Here is an 18,673-nt window from a genome sequence, read left to right on the forward strand (position 1 = left end):
TAAAAAAACTTTCTAAAGAATGCATCTACCATGAGTTATACTATATCCAAAAAAAAAAAAAACTTATGTAGTGATACTCTGCTTATATGCCTTGGTTGCTTTTCTATTTTATTCACAATATAGTAATACTGATATTATATTCTTTCTTCTTTATTGGGGGAGACTAATGGTTTTATAGCCAATGGTGCATGTGTAACATGACTCAGTTTTCTACTCTAAGTCCCTATCTACGTGTTATTCTACCATCTATTATTTTTCTGACATTTTTTCTGCCATTCTATTTTTAATAACTGAATACTATTCCATTGTGAATATATACCACAATTTACTCAGCCACTCATCTGTTGTTGGACACTTGGGTTGTTTCTAGGTTTTGTATATTACAAATTGTACTGCTATGAAAATAGGTTTACACACAGATTTTGGGGTGAGTTTTGGTTATTTAAGATATGTCCCCAAGGAGAGAAACTGCAGGGTCATAGAGTAGGTCCACTTCTAGCCTTCTGAGACTTCTCTAGACTCCTCGCCACAGGGGTTGGACCAATTTACATTCCCACCAGCAGTACCTGAGGGTCACTTTGCCCCACCCAACCTCTCCAGAATTTCTTGTTGCTATAGTTTCTGAAGTATGGCATTCTCATAGGAGTTAAATCGTATCTCGTTGTCTTTGTTTGCATTTGTATGACAATAAATGACTTGTAGCATTTTTTTCATGTGTTCATTGGCCTTTTGGATCTCTTTGTTGGTGAATGTTCTTTTCATATCCTCTTCCCATTTTTGGATGGGTTTTGTTGTTGTTTTTGTTGCTGAGTTTGGTGATCTCTTTATATATTTTGGCTATTAGTAGCTTTTTTGATGTATGCCATGTAAAAAAATTCTCCCATTCTATAAGGGGTCTCTTTGGGCAATAGTTTTATTTTATTTATTTTATTTTTACTGTGAAGGAGCTTTTGAATTTAATCTAGTTCCACTGGTTTCTTTTTATTTTAATCTTCCTTGCAATTGGATTTGTATTATTGAAGATGCCTATAAGGAAAGGAGTTTTGCCAGTATTTTCCTCTAAGTATTTGATAGTTTCTGGTCTAACATCCAAGTCCCTGAATCATTTGGAATTTACATTTGTGTCTGGTAAAATGTAGTGGTTCAGTTTAATTCTTCTGTCTGTTTCAACCCAATTTTTTCAACACCATCTGTTGAACATATTATCCTCTCTCCATTTAATTTTCTCGTAATCTTTGTTGAAGATTACACATTTATAGTTGTGGAGCTTATTTCTGGGCTCTCAATTTTATTCCACTGGTCAGTGTATATTTGTTCCAGGACCAAGCTGTTTTTATTACAATGGCCCTATAATACATTTTGATATCTGGGAATGTGATACCTCCAGTTCTGTTCTTCTCAAGATTGTTTTGGGAATTCTAGGTCTTTTCTAGTTACAGATAAACATTTGTAGCTTTTGTTCTATTCTTCTAAAAAAAAAAAAGTGTGGGGGGTGGTCAGGCTGTAGTGCAGTGGGTTAAGCATACATGGTGCAAAGCTCAAGGACCAGTGTAAGGATTCTGGTTCGAGATCCTGGCTCCCAACTTGCTGGGGGTTGGCTTCACAAGCAGTGAAGCAGGTCTATAGGTATATAACTTTACCCCTCTTTGTCTTCCCCTTCTCTCTCCATTTCTCTCTGTCCTATCCAACAACAATGCAGCAATAACAATAACAACCACAAAAGCAATAAAACAACCAGGGCAACAAAAGGGGGAATAAACAGCCTCCAGGAGCACTGGATTCATGTGCAAGCACTGAACCCCAGCAATAACCCTGGAGGCAAAAAAAAAAATAGGGGCAGGGAGAGGTGGGAACTTGATAGGGATTTCATTAAGTTTGTGTACAGCTCTGGGCAGAATAATCATTTTGCTGATCTTAATTCTTCCAGTCAATGAATATGGGATATCTTTCCACTTCTTTGCAACTTTTTATTTCCTTTAATAGTGTTTCACAATTTTCAGTATACAAGTCTTTCATTTCTTGTATTACTTTATTTGTAGACATTTTAATACATTCAAATGCTCTGTCACTGAGCTATACTCCCTATTCTTAGACATTTGGAAGTCCAGTCATTTAAGTGTGAGCAGTCTCCAAGTTAAACTCCAAGAACAGTTTTCAAAGATATGCCTTTGATACATGTTTATACACAATTCAAGTTTATATTTTATTACATGTGTTCATTTCAGATCAAAAATCTAAGTCATAAATCAAAACTAAATGATTGATTTTAGAAAAACAAGTCTCTAAAGATGTAGAATTTAAAGCCACTCTTCCCTTTTCTCTACTTCCATCAGTACTGGGTGTTACTGTCATAATATTTGTCATTTTCTTGCCACTATCTTAACACAGTCCGGAATGACCTTTTCACTGTACTGTGACATCTTAGTTAAACATGTCTTCATTGTCCTTGGTATCCTCAGGACTTAGCAAAGTACCTGACATATATTGGCCATGAGAGAAATGTTTGTTGAATGAGCATATTAACCGGACATTATAGTGTTCATGAAGTACCATCTCAGGAATTCAAAACTGCTATTCTCTCTTGTCTGTTTGCTTACTTGTTTGTTTACCACAATTCTGTTCCACTCTGGCATATGGTGATACTGGGGACAGGATCTGGTACACCAGAGACCCAGGCAGTAAAATCTTTTTCGCAGTCAGTCCATCTCACCCCTGTGCTTTTTTCCCATGGGCTGTTACTAATAGATTTTGTGCTCTTGTCCAAGTCTCTCTGTCTGTTCCATATTCTCTGTTTTCATATTATTCCCAGTCAATGTTAAATCAATAAGTAAAAAAGGAAGAACTATCTTAAAGGCAAAAAAAGATAATCTATGTAATTGCAGTGCTCAACTCAGTTGACTACCAGTTCACTCTGGGCACCCACATGAAAGTTTTAAGTGATTTTACATTATGTTAAACGAATAGTAGTGAGTTTTGATCCTTTCCAAGGCATGCTTATGTTCCCTTACAGTTGACTGCTGCAGAAGTAAAAACACAGTGAAATTCTAAAGGCTCAGAGTCTCACTACTTCCTTAAAGACACCTGGCCCTTCAATTTCACCCTCTTATTACCTTTGACATGAGTGATTGGGTTCAGCTATCTCTCACCTGCTGAGAAAGATCACATTATACACAAGTGTTTTGTTTCTTTTCTTCTTTTTTTTTTTTTTTCTCCAGGTTATTCAAGGTTCTATTTCTGGTATTCTTTTGGCCATTTCTTCTGAAGTGAGTAGAACTCACTGTGAGCAATAAGTCACAACCTGCACTTTTTTTTCCTTTTTTTTCTTTACTGCCACTAGTGTTATTGCTGGGGCTCAGTGCTAGCACTAGGAATCCACTGCTCCTGGCAGCATTATTATATTTTTATAAGACAGAAATAAATTGAGAATAGAAGGGAGACAAAGAGGGAGAGAGAAATATAGATATGCATCTGCAGACCTTATTCACTGCTCATGAAGTGTCCCCCCTTCAGGTGGGAAGTGGGGGCCCTAACCTGGGTTCTCACACATGGTAGCCTGTGTGCTTAACCAGGTGCACCACCACACAACTCCCATCATTTCTTTCAAAGAGGATAGAATACACATTTGTATTTTCATTTGACACCCTGAAGGTGCTGTGCTCATCCTTCCAAAATACACCAAGATTGAATGACTTAGTGTTTCAGTCAATCCTGATGATTGAGGCAAGAGTTTTAAATATATCTCTGATAGAAAGATTTTCCAAAAGGAAAGTCCATGTTAATGTTCAATATTAACTCAACAAGGTCTATACTAACTTATACTAACATATTACAAATATTCTTTCTCTTTCTTATCCTCATCATCTGCTGAAAAATGACTTGATCTAGAATAGAGATAAAAGATACAAAAGGAAATAAAACTTACTTTTCATACTTTCAGGTAATGAAAGAAAAAAAAAAAGAAAAAGCCAACATTAGACACTTGCCCAGTGCCTCACTTCCCCATGGGCAGAATGATTTCAACAGTATAAACCAATGATCTCAAAGGGGAGACTGAAGAATTAATTAGTAAATCATTTTAGTTAGTTAAATATGCAATAATCAGTCAATTAGAAATTTAGAAGTCTAGCTCCCAGTCTCTCAGAGCCTCAGAGTGAGATTACTTTATAGCCAAAAAGCTGAATTTGGTTTGTATTTACTAACTGCCATCAAATTTAACTAAAAGTTTGCCTTGAAAGCCTAAATTATAACCATGTCTGGACATAAAGGGGATGTCATAAGTTGGTCATGAAAAGACATTCTATTCAGAGCTCTCAAGCACTGGAACTAAAGACACTCAATGTTTAAAATCAGGAAGTTTAATGTAATAATCCAAAAATATAGAAAGTTATAAAAATTGATTTAGGAAAAAAATGTAGTTTGGTTTGGGAGTCAGTGTAGTAGATAAAGCATTGGGCTCTCTAGCATGGGGTCTTGAGTTCAGTCCCCAGCAGCACATGTACTAGGATGATATCTTGCTCTTTCTCTCTCTCTTCCTATCTTTCTCATAAATAAATAAAGAAAGAAAGAAAACTTAATGAAAAGGAAAAAAGTGTAGAGACATATCCTAACTTTTGAGCACCAAGAAAAGGTATGTGGTTATTCCTTTCCTCTGAATAATTATCTTAAGTTTTTGCTGAAGTCTTTAAAAAAAATACCCCAAATCTTCATTTGCAATATTCCAGCCTTTAGGTTCATGATTATTCAACAATTTGTTTGGCTTTATATGTTAACTCTTTTTATCAGCCACCAGGTTGCAGATTCTACCATGATGCCAGCCAGATCTCCCTGGGCAGACGACCCCACCAATGTGTCCTGGAGCTCCGCTTCCTCAGTGCCCTGCCCCACTAGGGAAAGAGAGAGACAGGCTGGGAATATGGATCAACCTGTCAATGCCCATGTTCAGTGGGGAAGCAATTACAGAAGCCAGACTTTCCACCTTCTACACCCCATAATGACCCTGGGTCCATACTCCCAGAGGGTTAAATAATAAGAAAGCTATCAAAGGAGGGGATGGGATATGGAGTTCTTGTGGTGGGAATTGTGTGGAGTTGTACCCCTCTTATCCTATGGTTTTGTCATAGTTTCCTTTTTATAAATATTTTTTTTTAATTTATGTGACCCTAAAAAATAACAATACTAACCTTTTTTTCTCTTTATTTAGAGAAGGTCTATATTATGTGAAGTAGGTGTACGTTCTGGGTTTATTTTCTGAGAAACAATACAACACTTGACTCCTTTGGTCTTTGGCCACAGGGAACAATGTGATTGGTTTTATATAGCATAGTAGTGGGTGAAATGAAAGAATGAAACTAGTTTGATAGGTATGAAATAAAGCCAATTTGCTTAACCTGTGTTAGTGTTAGTTTCCGTTTCATTATCTTAAAATGAAAACCCTATTACCTGATCTGCAACCTCAGAGGATTTGACTTTTCTGTCTTAATATAAATAGCTCTATCTCTTCTATTGTTTTGTTTTGTGACTTTCATATATATATATATTATATATATATATATATATTATACTTGTGATACAAATTTGCATCCATTATATTTATTTTCTATATCTGCCTAAGGTCATCTGAATTACATTTTTAATTTTTATTTATTTATTTTTATGGCCACCTGGGTTATCACTAGGGCTTGGTGCCAGCACTACAAATCCATGGTTCCTGGTGGCCATTTTTTTCTTTTCATATGTTATTTTTTACTTCATAGGACAGAGAGAAATTGAGATGGGAGGGGAGATGTATAGGGAGAGTTGAAGACAGACACCTGCAGACCTGCTTCACCACTTGTGCATTCAAGCCCGCATCCTTAAGCATGATGATATGTGCACTTAACCAGGTGTGCTACCAACTAGCCCCCTGAACTACATTTTAAAGCTTACTGTTATTTCTTCTTGAGATCTTTCTCCTTCTAGGAGTTCTGTTCATAGAATCCTAGGTTTTCTTGTCTAGGTCTCTATTAACTGACTCATTGTAGGTGTTTGTGGTTGTTCTATAGCTCTGTTAAATAAGTAGTGAATAGGATTTGATTTCCTCAGTTACTATAATCCAACTATAACCCAAATTTTATACCTTTGCTGTTAAATTTCCTAGAAATTTATTACATTTGTTCTCTTCAAGTCCTATTTTGCTTCAAAAAAAAAAATGAAGTTCAGGGCAGAGGCTGACTGGTTAGCTTATTCTGTCTTAAAAATAAATGAAATTGAAAGCAAAAGTGTAAAAACTATATATTAAATTATCTCTTATTTTCTCCAGAAATAATATGACACATCTTTGAAATATTTTATTTCTCATCCTCTTATATAATGAGGGTAGAGGGTTAGTTTTGTAGGGCAGGCAATTTAAACACTGTAAACCGAATGATTCAAATCACAGAAATTTCTTTTGGTTCTAGTGGGTAGAAATTCAAAGTCAAGATGTCCATCAATCCATGACCCCTCTAGAAGCTTGGAGTATTATCTAATTCATTCCTCAGTCCTCCATTCTAATAGTCCCTTGCTTTATGGTGGTATAGCTTCATTTATCCCAGGCATTCTCCCAATGTGACTAAATATCTGCATCGGTATCAAATTTTACAAAAGATAGTGAAAAAAAAGTTGCTTCATATGCATGTAGTTTCTTGCTATCATTTTTAGCTGCCAGAGTAAGAAACAGGGAATAGATTACTGGCCTCAAGGTAGAGGAAAGGGCAAGATGCTCCTCTTAGGAAATCAAAGGTCATGAAGAGGAAGAAAATTTCTTTAGACAAGCCATAGCAGGAGGAACATCAAGAGAAATGCTGACTGATGCATGAGAAGTTTACAATATAATTGACAGGAAATTATAGCTTGAGTCAAAGTGACGAGTCATTAAGTGGATATCAGAGAAAATAACCTGAAAATGATATTCCTCAGAGAAAAATAACCCAGTAGACGCTACCAAGAAATTGCTAATGACTGCGCACGTGGGAAAGAAAAAGAGTATCAAAGAAGCGTTTATTGTGACACATGATGACAAATAGTGAAAGAGGGTTTCAACTAGAGAAAGAGATAGCAGTGCATTCCAGGGGATTAGCATAAGAAGACATAAAACAATGAACCAATAAAACTTGCCTAGAAAATAATACAATGACACATAGGTAACCAAATGAGGGCACAGTAGGCAGAAATTCTAGTGTTTACATTAGCGAATAATGGTAACTGGCTTCTGTCCAAGATCTTGGAAAAATTAGCTTAGTATTCTAATTGTACGTACTGACTTTACACAATCCTGAATACTACCACGTATGTGCTAATGTTCGGTACCTTCTCTTCCCACCTTGTAGCAAATGTGGGAAATTACAATGTGCACTACGCAGTACTGTTCTGAAGCATTAGTTGTCTTACCTTTGTTTAGTTTGTTTATAGCAATATTTTATTAGTCTGGAACTCAAATTCTTGTCATGATATCTTGGTGAAACACAGCTAAGAGGTAAAATTCAATTGTGGAGTTCTTCAAAGAGTCAGAAGAGGTGTTCGTAATGTGTTTCATTAAAACGTACTCTCATCTAAGGAAAAGGCTACCTCTCTCCTTCTGAAACTGTTTGTGTACACACTGCACATAGCTACAGCATGTTTGATTGGTTTCTCAACATAGTGGAGAAGCACATGATTGAGAGGATATCAGTCCATGATGACACATTGATAATGGCAGGAAGTGACAGCTGACAGCAAATGAGAAATCATAGAAAGGATAAAAATAAAACTCCAGAACAAAAAGCCACAATAATGACCTGAAGTTGTTTAATATAGGAAATCAGCTCTGTGTGCTGCAATTAATCCAGCAGTGTCACAGAGTTACAGCACACCCTCATAAAAGATGGTCATAATGACGACCGTGAGCCATGAAGAGGGGAAGGGGGGCCCAATGCATCATTTAAAGTGGAGAGAACATGTGTAATATATAGTTTTTAGAAAGATCATCTTCGGAATGATTGTTTTTAGTGCTTAAACCAGCAAGTCCTTAAACAATTTTTAAACAGACATTTGTAAACAATTCAGCTCTTAAAACCAGCCATTCTTTGTGGTATTCATAAAATATTATGTCATATTTTTGTATTCCTGTGTTACCTTCTAAGTTCTAAATTCAGATTTGAATAAAACATTTGCGAAATATATGTTTTTGTGTCCTGTCACTGCTTCAGATCACACATCTGAGCTCAAATGTTAGCATCCAGTCCAAAATGTCTTTATGTATCAGTTATGTGGTCCTCTCTGTGCAGTAATACAAGTCAGAATCCTTTAACTTTTCCTTAATTATTTTTTCTACCTTTCCCTTACATTTAGCCAACCCAATGGTCCCCTTTAAGCTAGAAATCTATTTGGTGTCTATGTCTCTTGTTTCTCATGCTAGTATTTTTACCTGAGTTACTCCTGGTACTTCCTTTTCACATAGTGAGTCACATCATATTATTTACCAGTTGTCTTACAATGTTATTTGTTATGCCTTTCCTCCTGACTCGTCAGATGGAGTCCGATATCCCTTACTCAGATAACTCATTTTGCAGGGATATATTTTCCAATTTTGTCACATGACAGCCTTCCCAACACATAGTTAGGAACCATTGCTTAGTCAGTTAGTGAGTTTGCCTAGAAATCTTTCTGGAGCAAAGAATATTATTCATGTGATCTTCTAGGCAGTAGAGGAATTGCAGTAAACAGAACAGGCTCCTCCACTTCTGGAGAGTACAAAACACTGAATGAAATAACATTTTAAAAATGCATAGAGATTGCACTGATTCCATGTCCTCTGTTTATTTTAAGTAAGAGCAATTAGGAAAGTTTAGTGTCAATGACATTTCAGTATACATTTATATAATATAGACAGTTTTTTAACATTATCATCTCAGCTGTTCCTTAATAGCAGCTTTCTGACATGTACTGCCTGTGCCACCTTCATTGTGCAATGAAGTAAAATCTCAGGATTTCTGCAGGAAAGTACACATGTTTACGTGAGTAATACACATATTACAAATGGAAAAGCAGGGCAAAGACTTGTGACTCAATCTGGCATGCCCCCCCACTGTTCTCCAATGCTCAACCGCTCATCAGTCAAAACTAAATTGGAGTAAATGTGAAAATTTAATCCAGACGAAGACATGAATTTAATGTAAAGAAATAAATAAATGGTGGCACACCCAGTTAAGCACAATGAGTTTAGTCCATTCCCAGGGGCCACTTTCTCAATTTCTTTCTGTATCAAAAAAATAAATAAATAAACACAATATTTTTAAAAGAATATTTTGAACTATAAGTAAATATTACACATTCCATTTACAAAAGGAAACTGTATCATTTGATGTATTTATAAGAATCATATATTCCGTGCAAAGGTGTGGATTGAAGAAACCTCAATGAAGTCATGATTTACAGAGAGAAAAAGAAGATCACAGTCACCAGAAAGAGATGATGGAGGACAGAAGCTTGCAACAGTGAGAGAAGAGCTGTTCTCAAGTGAAACCTGAAGGGGCAGAGGAGGGAAATTTATCACCAGAACTCAAAAAGTACAGATGCCAAAGAAGATGCACTGTTGCTGATACCTTTCTTCAACTTTCCTACTAACAAGAGTCCAGCCATTTTCTACACAAGGTTTATGGGGGTTTATGCTCAAAAGGAGGAAGGGTGAGAACATATGGGATATAGCACAGGTACCTATAAAATCAGATGCTGACTCTCAAAGTGAGTCAGTGCTTTGGTTTTAGAGGTTGAATTTAAGTGGAATGTGATCCCTCAAGGCCATATGATTAGGAACAAGTACCTGCAGATGTTGCTGGTCTCTGAGGCACTCTTCGAACATTTACATAATATTCAAGGCTTTTGGGGAAGAACTCATCTGGTAATAAACCCACTCTGAAGATATAGTCATGAAAAGGAAACACAGGGGGTCGGTGGTAGTTCACTGGGTTAAATGCACATAGTATGAAGTTCAAGGATACACAAGGATCCTGGTCCAAGACCCTGGCTATCCACCTGCAGGGGGGTTGCTCCAAAAGTGGTGAAGCAGGTCTGAAGGTGTCTTTTTCTCCCTCTCTCTATCTTCTCATCTTCTCTCAATTTCTCTCTGTCCTATCTTATAAAAAAAAAAAAATGGCCTCCAGGATCAGTGGACTCCATGTTGACAACAAGCCCCAGGGATAACCCTGGAAGCCAAAAGAAAGAAAGAAAGAAAGAAAGAAAGAAAGAAAGAAAGAAAGAAAGAAAGAAAGAAAGAAAGAAAGAAAGAAAGAAAGAAAAGGGAAAATAGTTATTGCAAATACCATGGCTCAGCAGGATATATAGAGATAAACTGTCAGCGTTCCTTGCTTCCATTTTTCAACTTTTTGCCTATGTTTTCCATTAGAAGAATTCAAATAGAAGTAAAATGGAGTAGTGCTTTTTAGCCATCAAGTTTCATGCTACCATAACACTAACCTGATTTCCCTGGGCATACAACCTCATCAGTGTGTCCTGGAACCCCACCTCCCCAGAGCCCTCCCTGACTAGGGAATGATAGAAACAGGCTGGGGTATGGATCCACCTGCCAACACCCATGTCCAGTGTAGAAGCAATTGCAAAAGCAAAACCTCCCACCTTCTGCACCCCATAAATATCTTTGCTCCATACTCCCATAGGGATAAAGAATATGGAAGCTTCTAATGGAGGGAAGGGGATATGGAACTCTGAGGGTGGGAACTGTATCCTTCTTCTATTACAGTCTCATCAACCATTATGAAATCACTAATACAAAAAAGACATTTATGACATGTATAAAACTTTCCTAGCTCCACAGTGCAGAATTCACAATATGGAAGTTCCTAAGAGTAAAATGTTAATAATAACAACAACAATAATAATACATTTATGACCTTCTTTAAAGAAAGAAGTAAGGTAGAATCCACATGATGCATTTTTTTTTTTTTTTAGTTCAGACTTCTAGGGGATACAGTTCAGGGATAATAAGAGCAAAATAGAGTTTAGAGAGAAAATGAAAAAGAATGATTAGCACAGAAACTCTTCTTCATGGTGAAGAAAAAAAGTATATCTCATAATTGTCCTCCTAGTAACTCATGGGCTTCCCATGGCAGTAGGATAGGGGTTATGTTCTTCAGTGGCTTTTGATTAAAATTAATTATATGAAGTGACTCTTAGTTTAATGAGGCCACATTTAAGATCATGGACTTTGGAATCTGCCCAAATAATTTCCTTCAGTCTGTGACACTGTGAATAATGAAGTTACTTATTTTTCTGAACCTCAGTTTCATCACTGCTAAATGAGGGAATAATAGTACCAGAATCACTGCATATTCTGAAGAATTAAGTAAAGTAACAGAGCTAAAGCCCACATGGTCAGAGATAAAAATACACTGAAGAATTTAAAGTCACATTAAAAAGAGTAAAGGTACTGTATTTTGCATGTTACACCAAAGTAAAAGACTACAGAGGTTGGAGGGAGGGTTCAGATCCTGGAATACAGAGGACCTAGTGGGGGTTGCATTATTATGTGGAAAACTGAGAAATGTTATGCATGTACAGACTATTCTATTTTACTTCTGACTATAAATCATTAATCTCTCAATAAAGAAATAAAAAAAGAATAAAGGACATGTAAGGAGCACAATTATCCAATAGAAAATATACATTAGGCACTAAAAATAAATGGCAAAAATTTGAATGTAAGTATTGTGATTACCTAGTTTTTATAGTTTTAATTTTTTAAAACTTTATTTTTAAATTATTGTTATATGTTGCTGTTGTTGTTGGATAAGACATAGAGAAATCAAGAGAGAAGGGAAGACAGAGAGGAGAAGAGAAAGATAGACACCTGCAGATCTGCTTCACTGCTTTTGAAGCCACTCCCCTGCAGGTGGGGAGCCAGGGACTCAAACCGGGATCCTTAAGCTGGTCCTTGTGATTTGCGTCATGTGCGCTTAACCCTCTGTGCTAGTGCTCCACCCCCCAAATTTTAATTTTTTAAATTATCTTTATTTACTGTATAGAGACAGTCAGAAATTGAGATGAAAGGGGGTGGTAAAGAGGAAGAGTGACAAAGAAACACCAGCAGCCCCGCTTAGCTTCACCACTTACAAAGCTTCCCCCTTGCAGGTGGGGATCAGGGACTTAAACCTGGGTCTTTGTACATTTTAACTTATGCACTGAACCATGTGCACCAGCACCTGGCCCCTAGTTTTAATTTTTCTATTTGGGAACGCTTAACAATTCTGTTCCATGCCTTTGCCAAACTGATGAGATCTCTTTAACATAGTATTTTGCAGACTGAGTTTTTTAATTGCATGAAAAAATGGTAGGGACAGGAGATTGCTTGCCAAAGAGAGCTCTCAGAATTTTACCAGAGCACTGCGGAAATCCACAGGTGGCAGAACAGTGGTGTGTTTTATCTTCCCTTTTCCTGTCTGTTTCTTTCTTTCTCTACCTTCCTCTCTTCTTGAAAAAAAAAAAAGTCAGCAGAAAATTGGACAGCAGTGGATGCTCAGTAGTATTGTGCAAGGATGAGTTTCTGAATTCATCTTCAGCACAGTAGTAAAGGGATTATAAATGAACACAACTCTGGAAACATTTGCATATGTATATGTAAATCAGTCAGAAAAGATATCTGAAGAAAAATGGTACAGTCATATGTTGTCTTCCTTAGCATTACCTAGTAACTACTATGATTTTGAAATTATTAAACATAATATTTTAAGATAGCAGAAGTATAATTTAGTATAAAAATCATCTGAGGTTTCAAATGCTCACAAAAGCAAACAAACAACAAAAAAACCACCACAAATGCTTCTAGTAAAGTTGGAATTTGCTATTTTCGAGCAACTGAGAAACTTAGTGACTAATTCAGTAGACTTTTACTGAAAACTAAATTTTTTTTTCCTTCTACCCAAGATGGGAGATGTGATAGGTTTCTCATTAGAATCCTAAAACTCCTGACCTAGAATACAACACAATATATGCTAAGTAGTGCATATGTACTTTGTATTTGGTATGTCCAAGTATGCATAAACCAGTTATACTTAGGATGCAAACTCTTAGATTTATTTCAGGTAGTGAATTAGTATTAGTAAAACAAGACTATAACTTATATAAAATTACATTACTTTCTAGTAGACTCTACCAAGAATGGCTTCTTAATTATATATAGAAGAGGACAAGCTATTTGAGCTTTTCTTTTATTGAAAGGTATTGTCAGAAGCAATTCATGAAGAAAAACCATAAATTATGCTAAAAAGCAGGCATTAAAAACTTCACACTGGCAACCAGAGGGATATTTCAGCAGTAGGATACAGAACTAGTAGATGTGGTTTCTGAGTTAGACTCTGACACTCCAAGGGATACACAGAGATGTTCTGTTTTTTCTCACAAAAGAAAACAGAATATTAAGCCTTCCCAATAATGTAAAAGGTAGACCAGGAATCATTAAAGTGATATAATTTATTTTCTCAGGAAGAAAAAATATATATCCTAAGTCCATAAGTTTTCCAATAACATGGTAATGAATCTATGAAATATATTTATTCTTCCTGAAAAGTAATCAGGAGAACTTTTAAAGAAATGCTTTGGGAGTCGTGCAGTAGCGCAGCGGGTTAAGCGCACATGGTGCAAATCACAAGACCCTGTAAGGATCCAGGTTGGATCCCCCGCTCCCCACCTGCACTTCACAACTGGTGAAGCAGGTCTGCAAGTGTCTTTCTGTCCCCCTTCTCTGTCTTCCCCTCCTCTCTCCATTTCTCTATGTCCTATCTAACAACGATAACATAAAAACAACAATAAAACAACAAGGGTAACAAAAGGGAATAAATAAGTAAATATTTAAAATAAAGAAATATTTTATTTATTTGATGTTAATGAAAGAGATAAAGATACTGAGAGACCTGAAAACTACTCAGCTCTGGCTTATGTTGATATAGGGGACTGAACATGAGACCATGAAGCCTCTGGTATGAAAGTCATTTGCTTAACCAGTATGCTGTTTCTCTTCCCCAAGTAGAACTTGAAAAATAATTAACCACTCCTCTAGAAAAAAAAAATCAAGATTATAATGAATTTCAGAACGTTTTTATGTCTTGTTTGCAAAGATAGAACTTAAAACAATTATCTGGAGAGCAATTCAAGAGACAACAGCAAAACATTAAGATAATTTAAATACTGTACAATAGCTTTTTGTACATTATTTCATTTAAAACCTAGAAGGGAATTATGAAGCATTCATAAATATCCCATTCGTGTTCAAGGGATCTTTGTGTTAAGCTATTGTCCAAGCTAAAGCTAGTGAGAAGCAGAAACAAGATTCCAGTCAAAGTATCTCTGTAGATAATGCTTTTTTAAGTAAGGTCTGCATCACATGACCTTACTTTTGGCCAAGCCATTAGATCTTTGTTAACTTGACCTCAATACAATAACTTGAACGCAAAAAGGCTGCATGTGTGGATAGTGAGAGAGTTAGTGCAACATTTTGAAAAATAGTAAAGATAAGCTCAAAGCTCAACAACAGAGGAAAGGTTAAGGGAATTATCATGAATTACTTTTCTAATTAGTCTGCAGCTATTTAAAATTCTATTGTAAAAAGTGCTGATAATAGCATGGAAAATATCTGTGGTACCTTAAATAAGAAACGAGAGTAGGAAATTGTGTGATCACAACCATGAAAAGTTAAAAAAATAATTATGCATGGAAAATGACATTAAAGGTTAACTGTTTATTCTGGGGGTGAGCCTGGATTTTTTTCCCTCTCTGCTTTCTACTTGGTTGGATCTTCACATTTCATATAGTGGGTGTACATAACTTTTAAACTGGAAGAAAATAATGAACTAAGAGGCAGCTTGGTGAATCATCCCGAGCTTATCTGTTGTGATATATGAGGACCCAGTTTCCAATTCCTGGCCTCCAGATGCAGATGGGAAGCTTCCAACTGGAGCAATTCTGCAGGTATCTCTCCTCTCTTTCTCTCCCTCTCTCTCCTCATCTACCAAAAAGAGTGAAAAGGAGAAAGAAAAAGTTTGCTAGAAATGGCAAGGCACTGAGCCACTTAAAAGAGTGCCTAACAGTCACTTATCCTTTAAGTTTAGTTATAATAACAATATGATTAATCATTTCATTCAAGTGACAATTCTTTAATATATTTTAGAAGATTTATTTCTTGAGAGGTCATAACACATTAGCATATGTAGTCTGGTATCTCTGGCAAGTTTTTATTTTTTTTCCATTGGCTGTATGTATTTATTTATTTGTTTATTTATTTTTATTGGGAGGATTAACTGACAACAGCTTCCATTTGGGTTGTTCTAACTACCAACTACCAACAATAGTTGGTACATTTGCAACATTTCTCAGTTTTCTGCATTAACACTCTAATTACCCAGCTAGATCCTTCTCTACCATCATGTTCCAGGACCAGAACACTTCCCCTTTGTCCCAGATCCATTCCAAGTTCAGCTTTGTGTTTTCCCTTCTGTTCTTATTTTTTAACTTCTGTCTGTAATTGGCATCATTCCATATTAATTCTCTTTCTGAATTATTTCACTTAACATGATTCCTTCAAGCTCCATCCAAGATGAGTTGAAGGTGAATTCACCATTTTTAATAGCTGAGTAATATAGAGACCACAACTTACTCAACCACTCATCTGTTGTTGGACACCTGGGTTGCTTCCAGGTTTTGGCAAGTAAGTCTTATGCCCTATCCATTAACTCACCTTTGGAAATCAGTTTCTGATGTCTATTATAGCAACTAGTAGTATTCTAGATACTGAGTGCTCAATAATAAATTGTTCCCTTACCTCAAGAAATAAATATATAAAACGCTTATCATAGCAGAAGCATCCATCTAAAGAGAGATTCTAAGACAGATAATTAGTTGTGAAAGAAGAACAAAAGAATAAAGAGTGAGAGCCAAGTAACTTCCTGGGAGGAGTGATATCTTTTTTTTTGTTTTATTTTTTATGTTTATTTAATGATTATTTTTAAATTTTTATTTATAAAAAGGAAACACTGACAAAAACCATAGGATAAGAGAGGTACAGCTCCACACAGTTCCCACCACTAGAACTCCGTATACCCTCCCCTCCTTTCCTATTCTTTATCCCTCTGGGAGTATGGACCCAGGGTCATTATGGGTTATAGAAGGTGGAAGGAAGGTCTGGCTTCTGTAATTGCTTTCCCGCTGAATATGGGCATTGACAGGTCAATCTATATGCACAGCCTGTCTCTCTCTTTCCCAAGTTGGACCAGCCTCTGGGAAAGCAGGGGTCCAGGACACCTTGGTGGAGTCATCTTCCCAGGTAAGAGTGATATCTGAGGAAAATGTCCAAAGAGCAAACATTTAGATAATGTTTTGCACTGTCATACTCTTTTCCAGATATGTGTATGTCCTGACTGGTTTAATTCCCCAAAAGTGCTGGTAAGTGCTTGTATTCCGTTTTCATTTGGGGCAGATGAAGCATAAAGAAACTAAGCATCCTGCCCAAGATGATATCGTTTGGCTACAGTAGAGTTAAGTGATCTCACTGTCAATCATGTCAAACCCTGATTCTGTCTAGGTGTCTCAAACCCTATAGCACATGTGACATTCATCCCAGAAAAGCATTTCTGCAAACAATGAACAGTATGGGTAGAAGACATAGAAAAAGGAGCCCCATGGACTGAAGAAGACAGCGTTTCCCAGGAGTAGATGCATTAAGGGTATAACAAAAAGAGGTAGAGAAATATGAGATTCAGGCACTAAGGAAGAGTCTTAAGTTCATGGATTTCATCTTGTTGAATTTAAATTTGAAAAGTTCCACTTGAGGGAGAATTTTGCTTTGACTTTGAGCAAGTTACTAAATATCTTTGAGCTTTGATGTCATTAGAGGGAAATAGGAGAAATAAAATGTCCATTACAGGGCAAAAATGATGAGGAAATAAATTACACAACAGCTAGCAGACATTCAAAAAAAATGACAGGTATTCTTGCAAAACATATTACGGACAGGCTGAATGGAGAAACAAACAAACAAAAACACTTGTGTTCCCTAGTTGAATCAATGCTAAATAATGTGTTTGGCCCTACATTTCATGTTGAGTGTAGGTCTTGTCCTCAATGTTTATAACCTTCCAAATCTATATACTGAAGCCTTAGTCCCCAAAAGCAATGGCACTAGATAGAGCCCTTGTGAGGTTATAAGAGTCATAGTTGCTGGCTGAGTGATCTTTTTTTTAATTTCAATTTTTTTTTTAGATTTTATACTTTTTATCTTTATTTATTGGATAGAGACAGGAATCAAGAGGGAGGGGGTGTTAGAGAGGGAGAGAGACAGAGAAACATCTGCAGCCCTGCTTCACCACTCGTAAAGCTTTCCCTCTGCAGGTGGGGACTGGGGGCTCGAACCCGGGTTCTTGCGCATTGTAATACATGTGCCCAACTAGATGCACCACCACCTGGCCCTCAGAGTGATCTTATAAAGAAAAGCCTCTCACATTCTTTGCCCTTTCCATCACGTGACTAGGATTTTGCCTCTCCAGCCCCTCACCCCCACCCTCCCCCACTCCATATAGACATCCTGATTTTGAACTTGTCTCCACAACTTGGAGACAGACATGTCTGTTATGAACAAGTTTCCCAAACTGTGATATTTTGTTATAACAGCGAGAATGGACTAAGACAGCAGGTAGAAATCTCCTAAAGTTGAAAACGACTTTCCACATTCCTCTAGGAAATTGCCAACTTAACATCTCTCAGCAAGTGCAACACTCAAACATTGAAATATATTGCTGTTGTTTCTGTTGATAAAGAAGATTTATCCACCTCAGTCTATTTCTCTGTCATCTTTCTCTGTATCTCTACTGTCAAATGAGGATAGTTGAATATACATACGTGAACATATAATTTGAGTTCTCCTCAATAGGCCAATGGGGGAGGTGTTGGGGAAGCAGCATATGATTTTCTATTCAGGAGGTAAAATCTAGTAAAGTTAGATAATCTACCATTGACCGAGTCAAAAATCAAATGTCCATACACATTCTTTACATGTGTTAAGTTGCTTATTTTCAGCCTCAGAAATGGCTGGGCTCATCCATTGTATAAGAAATAAAAATGAAACTCTGAAAAGGGAAATAGTCTGTTGACAGGAAAAGAGTTGGCAGTCAGAATTTAAAATGCGGGCTGCCAGTATGAAATGTGGGGCTCTACACAGTTCTTCCTTGTGTTGTCTCACATTGGAAAGTGGTGTTGGGACCCAGGTATCTCATCAAACTCCATCAGGGTATATTGACAAGTATGAGTCATGAAAGCTACCAAGCTAATAAAACATAAGAGAAACAGGGATATACAGGGACTCTACACAGTAAGATTTACCCCAGAACTGAAGTCTTCATTGGGAAGAAATAAGTGGACTTTAAATTTAAGAAGCAACACTGCCAAATGGCTAGAAATCACCTCCACACTATGTCTTATGAAACTGGACTGAAGAAAGCATTGGAGAATGGGTAAATAAAAAAGAGAGACATGATAAATGGAAGCAGGCTGGTTAGATGATGTGGACAGAGAATATGTTCGTTCTATCTATATCTATCTATCTATCTATCCATCTATCTATCTATCTATCTATCTATCTATCTATCTATCTATCTATCTCTATGTATTTATCCATAGT

Source organism: Erinaceus europaeus, chromosome 3 (genome assembly GCF_950295315.1).
Source record: "Erinaceus europaeus chromosome 3, mEriEur2.1, whole genome shotgun sequence".
Lineage (NCBI taxonomy): Eukaryota > Metazoa > Chordata > Mammalia > Eulipotyphla > Erinaceidae > Erinaceus > Erinaceus europaeus.